Source organism: Zonotrichia albicollis, chromosome 2 (assembly GCF_047830755.1).
Source record: "Zonotrichia albicollis isolate bZonAlb1 chromosome 2, bZonAlb1.hap1, whole genome shotgun sequence".
In the NCBI taxonomy this organism is placed as follows: Eukaryota; Metazoa; Chordata; class Aves; order Passeriformes; family Passerellidae; genus Zonotrichia; species Zonotrichia albicollis.
Window position 1 is genome coordinate 73,726,777 of NC_133820.1, and position 12,052 is coordinate 73,738,828.

The 12,052-nt window shown below is 37.9% G+C and overlaps 1 long non-coding RNA gene across 2 annotated transcripts in view; it reads left to right on the forward strand.

Moving 5' to 3' along the window:
* The first annotated feature begins 5,013 nt into the window (after positions 1–5,013).
* The window catches only part of LOC141728220 (uncharacterized), a 151,807-nt gene continuing 144,768 nt past the window's right edge, over positions 5,014–12,052 (forward strand). For both annotated transcript variants that reach the window (XR_012579053.1, XR_012579054.1), the window contains exon 1: positions 5,014–5,143. This is a non-coding gene — a long non-coding RNA (uncharacterized LOC141728220). The remainder of the gene's footprint in view (positions 5,144–12,052) is intronic.

A 12,052-nucleotide genomic window follows, 5' to 3' on the forward strand; every position in this document is an offset into this window, starting at 1 on the left:
TATTTCATTGCTTCTGTTGGTCAAGAGGAATAATAAACTATGCATCTCTCATAATATGTATTGATCTTCCTGGAGATGATTTAAACACCTATCGATATTCTTCTGGAATCCATATAAGATAAAATGCTGTGTCTTCTCTCCATTTGCAATTCTTATTGCGGCATGAAATCCTATCACAGTTATTTTCATTCTATTTAGCAACATTTCAAAAATATCTATTTATTTTTACAGTTAATCAATTAATAGAAAACGACTGCACTGGATTTAGGCTATTTTTGTGGTGTTGACTTCATTGTTTGTCTCCAAGTTCTCTCTTGAGTAGTTTCCCTACTGCTAATGGGCTTTCCAATAGTAGAACTCAGTCTGTCTCTCTGTTACTGTTAGTCCAATGAAGAGACCACAACAAATTGTTGATAAAATTTACTTTTCTGTGACCAGGATGTCAATTATGATGGATTGACTATGATCTAGATTTTCAATATAATGATGATCCCTTTTACTGTTTTAAACACTTAGCCTTTAATTTGCCCCCAGTTTTCTCTGCTATTTATTTGAAAATCATTCCTGGATCACTGCATTCATAACTGCATTATGTAAATAGTGTAAACAGCCACAGCAGCAGAGGAGTCCTGACCTTCATCTCTGCCCCAGCAGCTCCATGGATACTTGGTTTCCTTCATTGTTCTCTTCAGGATATTGTTCACTTGGATAGGTTTTCACTGTTTTGGAATCTTTTTTAATATAATTGATTAAAGTGCCTGTATAAATTGAATTTCCCATGTGGACTTTTTAAAGCCCCTGGAACTTGATAAGCTTTTGTAACAAAAGAAGAAATGTTTCATGTGGCTTGAAATCCTCCTTGCATAAAGGAGCATTTCATCAACCATGGTCTGCTCTGCTGAGCTCTGCTGGCACAGTGACACCTGAATCCCACAGTCTAACCAGCTTTTTTTTTGTCCTTGCCTCAGGGTAAGAGATTCAAGAAAATTGTTTTGTTGTTCAGCAAGGAAGATAGTGCTGAGCCAATGAACTAAAATAACATAAAATCCCCCTTTCCTTGGAGAGAACTTTGCATAGACTCTAAAGGGTTTGTCACTCTCTGTTTGTGGGGCTCTTTGGAAATAGTTGTTTTAGAAAACTTAGAATAAGTAGGAAACCTTCAAGAATCTAAGCTGATATAAAAAAGTGTTGGGGGGACAAAGGAGTGTTAAACGCATCTCAAGTTTAATTGAAACTAAAAATCAGAAAGGAAAATAAGCTTAAGCTTCAATCTTCAGGGCAAAAAAGCCGCAGTCTTCTGGGTTTTAGTGTTTCCAGCAACAGTGACAAGCAACAGTTAAGGATGAAAGCAAAATGTATGGAATGAGAGCATTTTCCACTACTCTCACTTTGAAATGTGTCCATTTCTGTGTCTGATCTGCAACCATGAAGTGGAAGGTGTGCATATTTTAAGGCAGCAGGAAGGAATTGTAATTATGTCCTTGCAAGGTCTGTGAACATTATGTTTTTATCTCCCCAGGAGTTAGATTTTCTTAAACACTCTCAACTGCTATAGCAAAACCCAATCAAAGAAAAGTCTCCCCTCTCCTTTCTTTAAGACCTGAGACAACAGAGGAAAAGAAATTGAAAAGTCATAGGTGCAGGTTTATCTCATGTTTCTTTTATTTCAGGAACGCAAGGCACACCTGGTGATTCTCTAAAATCAGGCTTGTCATTCAGAGACTGAGAAGCAATGACAGAGCTGTGTGACGTACAAGTGTCACTGACAGATTAACCAGGATCTGAACATGTTTTGATGAGTATCAAAAGAGAAACCGTAGCTTAGCACAGAATGATAACATTTTAAGATTTTTGAAAATTTTCTTGATGTTCTTTCACATCTTATACACCAAATAGACTTGAATCAGTTCAGTACATGGTGAGCAGTCACATGGCTACGTGTAGGTTATCACTGCTTGCCAAGAAGCACAGCTCTGTCAGTGTTAGCCAGTGGGACAGCTGGCTTAGAACACATTTCAGTGCTTGGAGTGTCATGAATAGAGCCACCCATCCATGGAGAGCTGGGGGCACTGGCTGACAGCTGGGTGAACGTGAGCCAGCTGTGCCCAGGGGGCCAAAAAGGCCAATGGCATCCTGGCCTGGATCAGCAATGCTCTGGCCAGCAGCACCAAGGCAGGGATATTCTCATCCCTCTGTACTGTGAAGCATTCCCCCACCCTGTGTAGCACTGCTGAGCCTGCACCTCAGGTCCTCTGTTCAGTTTTTGGCCCCTGGAGTGCTGAGTGTGTTCAGAGAAGGGCTACAAAGCTGGTGAAGGGTCTGGAGAGAAATCCCATGAGGAGCAGCTAAGGGAGCTGGGGTTGTTTAGCCCGGAGGAAAGAAGGCTCAGGGGGGAGATCATGTCACTCTATACAAATTACTAGGTCTCTTTTTCCAACGAGTGGGAGGAGGATTCTTCACTGTGAGGATTATGAGACACTGAAACAGGTTACCTGAGAAGTTGTGGTTCCCTGGAAGTGTCCAAGGTGAGGTTGGATGGGGCTTGAACAAGGGGAAGATATCCCTGCACATGGCAGTGAGATTAGAAATGCATAATCTTTAATTTGTTTTGCAGACCAAGTCATTCTATGTGTCTATGATTATCTGACAAGAAGAAATGTCCTCAGGCTGTGCCAGAGAAGATTTAGATCAGATATTAGAAAAAATTTCTTCACCAAAAATGTTATCAAACACTTGAATAGGCTGCCCAGTGAAGTGGCTGAGTCACCATCTTTGGTGGTATTAAAAAGTTATGTAGACATAACACTCAGAGACATGGTTTAGTAACGAACTTGGTAGTAGTAGATTTACATTTGAACTCAATGATTTTAGGGGTCTTTTCTACATACATTATTCTATGTTTCTTTATGTACGATCATGGATTTATTCAGATTTATTGCATACTTGAGATATCAAGAGAAGTTGGAGTGAGTTTTATTGCTCATATTTTTCCATCTGCAATCATGAATAGAACTTAGGTGCATTGTCAAGAAGAAAGGAAGCAATATTCCAGTGGTGCACCATGGAAAAGGACAACAAAACATGTGCAGATGCTCCTCTGTTCAATTCATTGAAAGATTGCCAAAGGCTTGGGAAAGGCACTTATTTGAGCTGTCAGCAGAGAGTTTTAAAAGGTTTGCCTGCATCCCCACAGACAAGGGAAAGATCCAGACCAAATATTCAGACAAATATTTGTCTCACCCATTTTGAGATAGAGCTCTTCAAGCTGGTGGCTAACTCAAATCAAATGCTTCATTATCTCAGCTTGAGTCTGCATCCAGCTGCATAGCCTTTGCTGTAAGGATTTCTTGTAGTGTTAAGAAGTAGCCAAGCATGTTTCCTTTGGGCAACTGGCTTCAAATTGTTGTTTCGTAATAATTCAAATCCATTTGTATCTTTTACAAAAAGGAAAAAAAAAGAAAAACAACAAACCAAAAACAAAATCAAAAAACTTCAGGGAATAAGTTCAACTTGTTTAGGCAACCCATCCTTCCCTGACCCTGAAAAACTGCACAAAGCACAACCCAAACCAAAAGCAAGTAGGGTAAACGTTCAAGGCAGAGAGGGCCTTTTTCAGGGCAGATGGTGTTCAGAGGCATTGTGTGTTTTGAAAAGAGGATTCAGGATTCAGAGGATGATTTTCCACCATGCAGCAGGCTCTCTCAAAGAACAGCAGCACTATCCTTTTCCTGTTTTAGCACAAGGAACAAAAGCAATTCTTCAAATCCTAGGTCTCACACTATTGATAATAATTTCAACTGAAACAGACAAAAAATGTCTCTTCTGAGAATCAGAGTGGGTGCTTCAGGATACTCTTGAGTTTCTGTTGCTATGATTTAAATGCATTCTTCATGCTATGAGTCCTTGCTATTGCTTTTAACCACTCAGTACAAATTCTTGTGCAGAAATTGTAGTCAATGATATAGTTGCTCATGAAGCTTCAAAAAGCAAAATCTATTTTTCTAGAGCTGTTCCTATAAGAAGATGAAAAAAAAAACAAACCATGTACAATATTTTTGTACACATAATGAATAGAAACTAAGAGAAAAATGCACATAAGCCAAAAGAAAAACGACATCAACTATATCCCTGGAGTGTCTAAATACAGTGCAGGATGAGAGGAATATTCTCTGCCTGGTCATGCGAGCAGAATGACATTGTATGATGAAGTTCATTCTCCTGCTCTTGCCACTGTTCAGCAGCAGTGTATTGCTCCATTGCTTCTGTGGGTTACTCATCTTGTGGGGTGAGTCATCTTTCATGCAAGAAATTGATTCCGTATTTTATGCGTGCTTTATATATTGCCTTATATAGCCTTCAGTTTGCTTGTGTAAAACTAAATTGTCTTGCCTTCAAAATCATGTGCCTATTCTATCCTGATGGCAGTGAGCTGCTACTTTGCCAGACTTTGTCTCACAGCACAACTTAACTCACACCAAAACTACAATTCCATGAACTTTCCCCTGGTGAGAGGCATTCTGAGGTGTGAATCAGGACAGTGCTTGCACATCTCCAGCAGCCAACTGATCAACAGAATGCTTCTGATACCTACTAATTTCACTCCATAGAAAGCACCACTTTTGAAACTATTATCTCTTTTTTTTTTCTTTCTTTTTGTTTTTCTTTTTTTTTTTTTTTTTTTTTTTTTTTCTCCAGAGAGTGAAGGAATAATCCTGTGTAAGTCTGGTATCTTGAAGCCTGAGGGGCAATTTTTGATTTTTTCCTGATCTCCAGTGAGTTGGAAGCCTGTAAGGGCTTTCAAGTTCTGCTAGGAAGACAGGCCAGAATGGTCCTACGGGCACACTGAAAAGGGCTGATTTATGGCTCTTGAAACATGTGGGGGTGTTTCTCTTAAAGACAATTAGTTTAAAAGTTGGACAAAATGTGAGATTTATAATTATGCTGGAGAAATACAAGCCAATTGCTACTCATGTGTAATGATAGAAAACAGATACCTTAACTGGATGACACATCTTTGCGGTCCATATGTCAGTTCAGCTCATGAGAGCTGGAGATTCAGCAGTGGTTCATGGTTCGTTACTAGAGCAGTTACACACAGCTAAAGAAGGGATCATTTGGGAGTATTCCTCCTGCATTGTGGAAGGTAATTTGCTTTTCAGATAATATTCCTATTGTCCCAAAGGTAACATCATCATGCTTTCTCTTCTCCCCCTCCAAAAATATTCTGTTTATTTAAATGTTTTATTTATTTGTTTTAGATTATTTTTTGTGAAGATACTGTTTAACGGGTGATCAGACAATGTAGTTGCTGTCCTTGGCTTCTTGTGCAGGGATTAGGGCACTAGTTCTAGAAAATCTGGAATACTTTTCTGTTTGTAAGTGCCTGGCAGAAGAGTTCTACTTCTAATATATACTTACTTTGTGAAAGAATAAAGAAAAACAAAAGAAAAGACATAGTAATATGGGATTCATCTAATCTAGTGGGCAGTAATAATTTCTTGAGTGTCACCTATCTTTTGAAAGTAAAATAACTGAGAGATTCTTGCCAGTAGGTGAAAAATTCAGTTACTGCAGGTAAGAAGCTGACAACATGCACATTTCAATTCAATTAAGTTCAATTTTAGTATATTGATGGGCAAGTTGCACTTCATTATGAGGAGGCAAAATATGCTGCATTACAAGATTTTTTTCTTGCAAATCTCTTAGAGAAGTGCTCATGTATCCTGAGGAGTTTTCAGCTGATATTTTCAAAACTGCTGATACAAAATATAATCAACATTTCTAGAAAAAGAAGAATGAAATAAATGTTTTATTGCCCTCTTTTTCAAATAGAAAAAATCTGTCATGTATGTATTTTCTTTTTTTTGCTGATTGTTTTTAAGATCTGTTTTCTACAATTTTATTGGAAGTTCCTGCTTTATTATTAAATAGGAATGATATTTCAATATTATTCTCTTCAACGAATGATTATGTAAAGCACTTTGCCAGACCTGTACACATACAGTGAAAGTAAGTGCAAACATGCTGGAATAAATAAGCATGCATTGTCTGTGCTGATTAACTTAGTAGTTCTCTAGCCATTCTTCTTTTTGAAATGTGTGATTTTCTCCTGGTTTCCCCAAATAACCTTAACATATCTTTTAAATTTTAAGTCATCATCAAAATCAATTTGCATTTCTCTACCATTTTCCCCTCTGTATTGTGTACCAGCAATCTAATCACCAGCAAAGTGTTGCATGAAGAACTTATAATATTTTCACTGTGTTGTTTTGGGATTCCATTTTTTTTGTTATTAAACTTTCTAAGAAATAGAGCTCATTCTTGGGGTAGGCATGCATGTTAGTTGTGGGAATCTGCTGGCTGACTCACTGGTTAATCTTAAAAAAGTATATATATATATATTTTCATTTCAATCCTGAAATATTTGATGCTATCAATATCTTTGACAGTCATAAGTAGTATCCAGGGTTCATTATTTTAGTTTTCACAGAATTGCTTGTTTTAAAGCTACTCTAAATTTAACTTTGCTACCAAGTTTGGTCCCCCAGACAAGTATGCTAACAGCTTTCAACTAGCTAAAATTTTGTACTATTCTTTAAGACTGTTCCACTTTTTTAAAGTTGTCACATAGCATGGCATAGCATTTCAGGGCAATGAGTAACCCTTTCCCTTCTGTTCCACTTCACTGTATTTCTGTGGAAACCTGCATTTAAGGTGCAAATGCCTGAATTCAGGGGGACTCTAAGTTAAGCAGGATGCTACCTTTAGGATTTAGATAATTTGATGATGTGATGGTGAGAATAATGGAAGTAAATAACTTCAGTAGTCACCAATCTTTCTCTAGAATTTTGAGCTGAAGACTAGTGTACTTAGATAAGGTTGTTAAGTATTTTCCTTAAAATCCCATGGAAGATACTGCAGCAGGCAAAGTTATTAAGAACTGAACTATAGATAGTAACCTCTGTGGAAAAAATAGTTCCATTATCTTAAATAATGGAGTTCAGAGGAAGAAAGATAAAGGCATTTCCCCTTGTTATTTTAAATCCTCTAAGCATCAGGGAGATACATGTCTCTGTGGTATGAATGGAAAAAAAATTAGAAAGCACAACTGTGAGGGTTTTTTTAATACACACAAGGTTCTTGACATTAATCTGTAATTGCAAAAATTTTTCAGCTACAAGTACTTGTCTTCTGTAACTGGAAGGCTTGACTGACTTGTTCATGAATGTGATGGGTTTGGGAAGAAAAATATCCCTAAGAGGAAAACAAAGGTGAAGCTTTTTTTTTTTTTTTTTTTTTACAGTCAAGAAGGATGTGACAGATACAGGTGGAAAGTGATTTATAGCAGCTGACATGTGGAGCTGTTAGTCCTGCTTTGATTCTGTATGTCTTTTTGCCTCTGGTGTTAACCCTATGTCTATCAGTAGTTTCTATCAGTTGTCCCAACATAAGAGCAAAAATCCAAAGTAACATCATCCCACCAAAAATTGATGTGATTTTTCATAGCACAGAGATCTCTAGAGGGATGACTGGTGAAAGGCTGTCATTTTGTCACACTCTCAGGAAGATTCTTTTAAAAGTCAGAGGAATTACAAGGGTCAGTTTGGCAAACTCAGTGTTACTCACTGAGAGCTGTCTGCTCTTGCTTGCATGCATTTTCTGACTTGCATGGTCACAAAATTCCTGGTGGAAACTGTCAGTGTCAGATGTAAGCTATTAAGACACACTGAAGTGCATGTTTGTATAAAGATTCAGACAGACATGTTTGCAAATTTGGCCTTAAAGAGTTATCACTGAAAGAATCCACCATTATTTAAAGGCAAATTTTTGAAAAACGCTTAAAAGTGAGTCCTAAACAGGTCTGTCTCCTTTATATAATGACACTTTGTTGTAGACAGTTGTACTTGTACCTATGATTCCTATTCAACTATATTCAGTGAAAAAAATGCTTAGTTCTCTCTCCCACACAAAATCTAAAGTAGTTCCTTTTAAAATCAGATAGCAACCATCGGCAAATTTTGGTATGAGCGGCTCATTTGTCATATATTTTCAATTATAAATGACATTATTACATGAAAGTTTAAAAAAGATTATCAGCAAGAAAATATTCCCTCTACACCCTTACAGCAACATAATATTGGGGTTTTAGAGGACTTGTTATTTGTTTGTTTTTTTGGCCCTCAGAAATGGTTCTTTTGTAGGAATTAAAACAAAAGTACTTGGTGAGTATCTATGCTCTGTAGAAATAGTTGACAATGGTGTAACTATGATGTGATCAGTGAGGTTTTAAGGTTGTTGTAAATCATGAATTTATCTAAATAAGGATTGTTCTCTAGCACATGGGCAGAGGTTTTGTCAGTTCTGCTTGTCTGTGAGATGAATCATAGTATGAATATACCTGTCTTTTCCCTATTGCTTAAACAATCTCTTATAAGAGATTATACTCTTTAGACAGCAAAGGTTAGATGAGATAAATCTTTCTGCAAACAGTTGAATAGTCAGCAGATAATGAATTCTTCTGTAGTGTAGCATTTGTAAAATTAAAGAAGTCTATGGTTTTTAAGGAAAAGAAAAAAAATTATAAAAACCAATGACACTGTTTTTGATTTTTTTTGTTGGCAACCTAGAGAAATTTTACTAAAGCTGTACTCATACCAAGGGAAATTAGTGAGGAAAATTAATGATGTTCCTATGTTGCTTAAGGCCAGCTTTTGTTGCCATAGGGTGCTATCCTCAGAAACACATGGATAAAAGGTAGCCTCCCTACCTTATGTAGCCTCCCTTTTATAGGGATATTTTTTCGGTGTCTAGGCAGTCCAAGCATAGAGGGATAGAATACAAGAAAATAAAGATAGTGTTGAAAGTAATCTTACCCCTAAGGAGTTGCAGCTGGGCCAATTATCAAAGATGAGGAACAGGCCTGACTTTACCAGGCCACAGCTGAGACCAATGAGGAGAAGAGTGCTATAAAAGAGTGGGGTGGCTGGGTAAGAAGGGAGCTGGAGTCAGTTGGCTGCTTTGTGAAGAAGAGAGCCAAGAGGAGCAGCAGCAGCCTATGAGAAACACCAAGAAGGTATGAAACTTTTGTGAAAAGGAGGCAACCGTATGGAACCTTTGTGATAACATGATAACATCTGAGCACTGTTGTCCATTTACTATGTGCTCTGCCTCAAATAACTTGAACATCACTAGGGTAGATAAGTATTTTTAAAGTAGTTTTTAGGCCATCACAGAGCATTATGACTGTGCAGGTTTTCATACAGAAGCTCTGTGGCTGAGGTAAGTTGCAGGAGAATGGTATGAGTTTACAGTAAGTGGTGTTGGTCTTGCTAGGTGTGGAGGGATAGAATGTAAGAAAATAAAGATATTGCAGAAGGTAGTCTCACACCTGAGGAGCTGCAGCTGTACTCATCACCAAAGATTAGGAACAGGCCTGCCCTTAATAGGCCATAGCTGTGTCCAATAAGGACACAAGTGTTACAAAAAGAGTGGGTTAGCTGGTTGAGGGGAGAGCTGGAGTTTGTTTGCTGTGCTGTGAAAAAGAAGGAGCCAGAGCTGTGAGGAGCTGTCCATGAGAAATCACTGAGAAGGTATGGGAGTTTTGCAATAGGATGACAACAGCTAGGAAAGGAAGTAGGTGATGTTTTGGCATGTATCTGCCTCATGAGTTATTTCACTGGAGAAAAGCCTTAGATTCTATGTTCCCATCACCACTATTTCAAAATGGCCTTTCTGTCTCTCACAGCTGGGGATTCTCTGCCCATGGGAGGTGGCAGACTGTGGGCATTCAAGATCACCTCCAAAGCTTCCAGTCAAGCATAGGGGTACTGATTCAGTAGCAGTAATAGGCAGCAAATTGCATCCTAAATCGTCACAGAAGCATTTAGGTTGGAAAGAAACTTTAAGATTATCATGTCCAACTGTTAATCTTAGTATTCCATTAAGCTGTATCCCTAAGTGTCACATGTACACATCTTTTCAATGTCTCCATGGATGGTGACTACCCTGGTCAGTCTGTTACAATGCTTGACAACCCTTTTAGTGGAGAAATTTTTCATAATATCCAATCAAAACCCTTTTGGTGCAACCCTTACCTCTTATTTCTTGGGAGAACAGATTAACCCTCAGATTGCTACAGCGTCCTTTCAGATAACTTTAGAGAGTGAGAATGTCACCCTGAATCTCCTTTTCTTGAGGCTAAACAACCCCAGCTCCCTCAGCTGCTCCTCACAGGACTCTCTAGATCCTTCAAAGCTGTTTTGCTCTTGTTGGACTTGCTCCTGAATCTCAATATCCTAATTGTAGTGAGGAGCCCAGAACTGGACACAGGACTCAAAGTGTGATCTCATCAGTGCCCAGTACACAGGGAAAATCACTGCCTTTGTCCTGCTGGTCACACTGTTTCTAGTACTTTTGTTTGTTAATCTATTTAGAGAAACAATTTTTGTTGTCAGTAGTCAGATTAAGTTTTAATTGGATTTTTTCCTGTTTAGCTTTCTCCCTGCATAACTTCACAATATCTCTCTGGGTCTCAATAGTTGCCTGCCCCTTTTTACAGAAGTGATGCACTCTGTTTTTTCCCCTAAGTTCCAGCCAAAGCTCTCTGGTCAGCCAGACCAGTCTTCCCCTCTGGCTCATTGTTCGGCACAAGGGGACAGCCTGCTGCCATGTCTTTAAGATTTCCCTCTTGAAAAATATCAAGCCTTCTTGAGCCCCATGGCTATTGAGGACTGCCTCCCAAAGGACTCTCATTCAGGCTCTGAAACAGGCCAAAGTCTACTCTGCAACTTCAAGGTGGTAGTTTTGATAAGCTCCCTCCTGCAAGAATTGAAAACTCCATCTATTTAATGATGATTTTGCCCAAAACAGCCTCCAACAGCTGCATCACCTACTTGCCCTTCTCTGTTCACAAAGAACATGAAGCAGGTCTCAGATCCTCTGAATGCTCATCAAGTTGTCATCTCACTGAGGCCACAAAGATTCTCTGACTGACTTAATCAAAACCTTGTAATTTTGACTGTAATTTCAAGAGTTTTAAGCATGGTTAACTAGCTGCTATTAGCTGCTAAGAAACACAGGGTGTTTTTTACCATAGTATTGAAACTTCCTAGGTAACTCGTTTGGTTGCATTCTGAATAAAACTTTGATAGAAAAACTTTGATAGAATTAGGAAGGCAAATTGGAAGGCCCTTTATAGTGAATGGGTAAGATAAAAGACTTGTCTAAGCCAGTGTAGGAAAGAATCAAACCTCCAAGTTAAACTGTGGCAAAGAAGCAAACAAAACCAGGCAAAATGTTATATAAGCATTCAGAATTCAAATGCTATAATCTGTGGTGATTTTTTGTTTGTTTTTTCTTTTTGACTCCTAAAAAAAAGTTTAAAAAATAATTTTCAGGGCAATTTAATTACCAGACTGTAATGATTTTGTTTTTCAAGCATTAAGGCCAAGCTATTTGCATTCATCTATGATGAAGAGGAAATAGGATTTGTTAACTAGTCATAAAAGCAACAATAAATTAGTGTGTCATCACATAAAACACCACAAGCTTTACACAAGTAAAGCTCTACAGTAACCACTTATGCTGGGACAATACAGAGAAAACAATGCATGTGGAGAATTAAATTCTATGGAGTACTAACAACAAGGATTTTTATATTAGAATGAAAGTAAATTATTAAAAGACATGGAAAAGAGAATTTTGAATGTACTAAGTGACAAGATGTCAAAAGAAGCAACTGTAAAAGAAACTGAAAAGAAACTGAGCTGAGATGTTTACTAAGTATCAACAAAAATGAAAAGCATCCTAAAGACAGAAGCAAAGCAATTTGAGAAGGCAACTGTGAATAAATTAAAGTAAACAAGCTGGAACAAGGAGGAAAGGTCTCTCTATAAATTGCTTTACTTTGGGAATATGTCCTGATCAAATGAGATGGTTACATAAGACTGTCAAAAGGCACCATTAAAGCTATTACCCACAGACTGCTCAGCTACCATATAATCAAAGTGTGTTAAAGGATTCTTTTTGATAACACTGGCATTAAAAGATATTA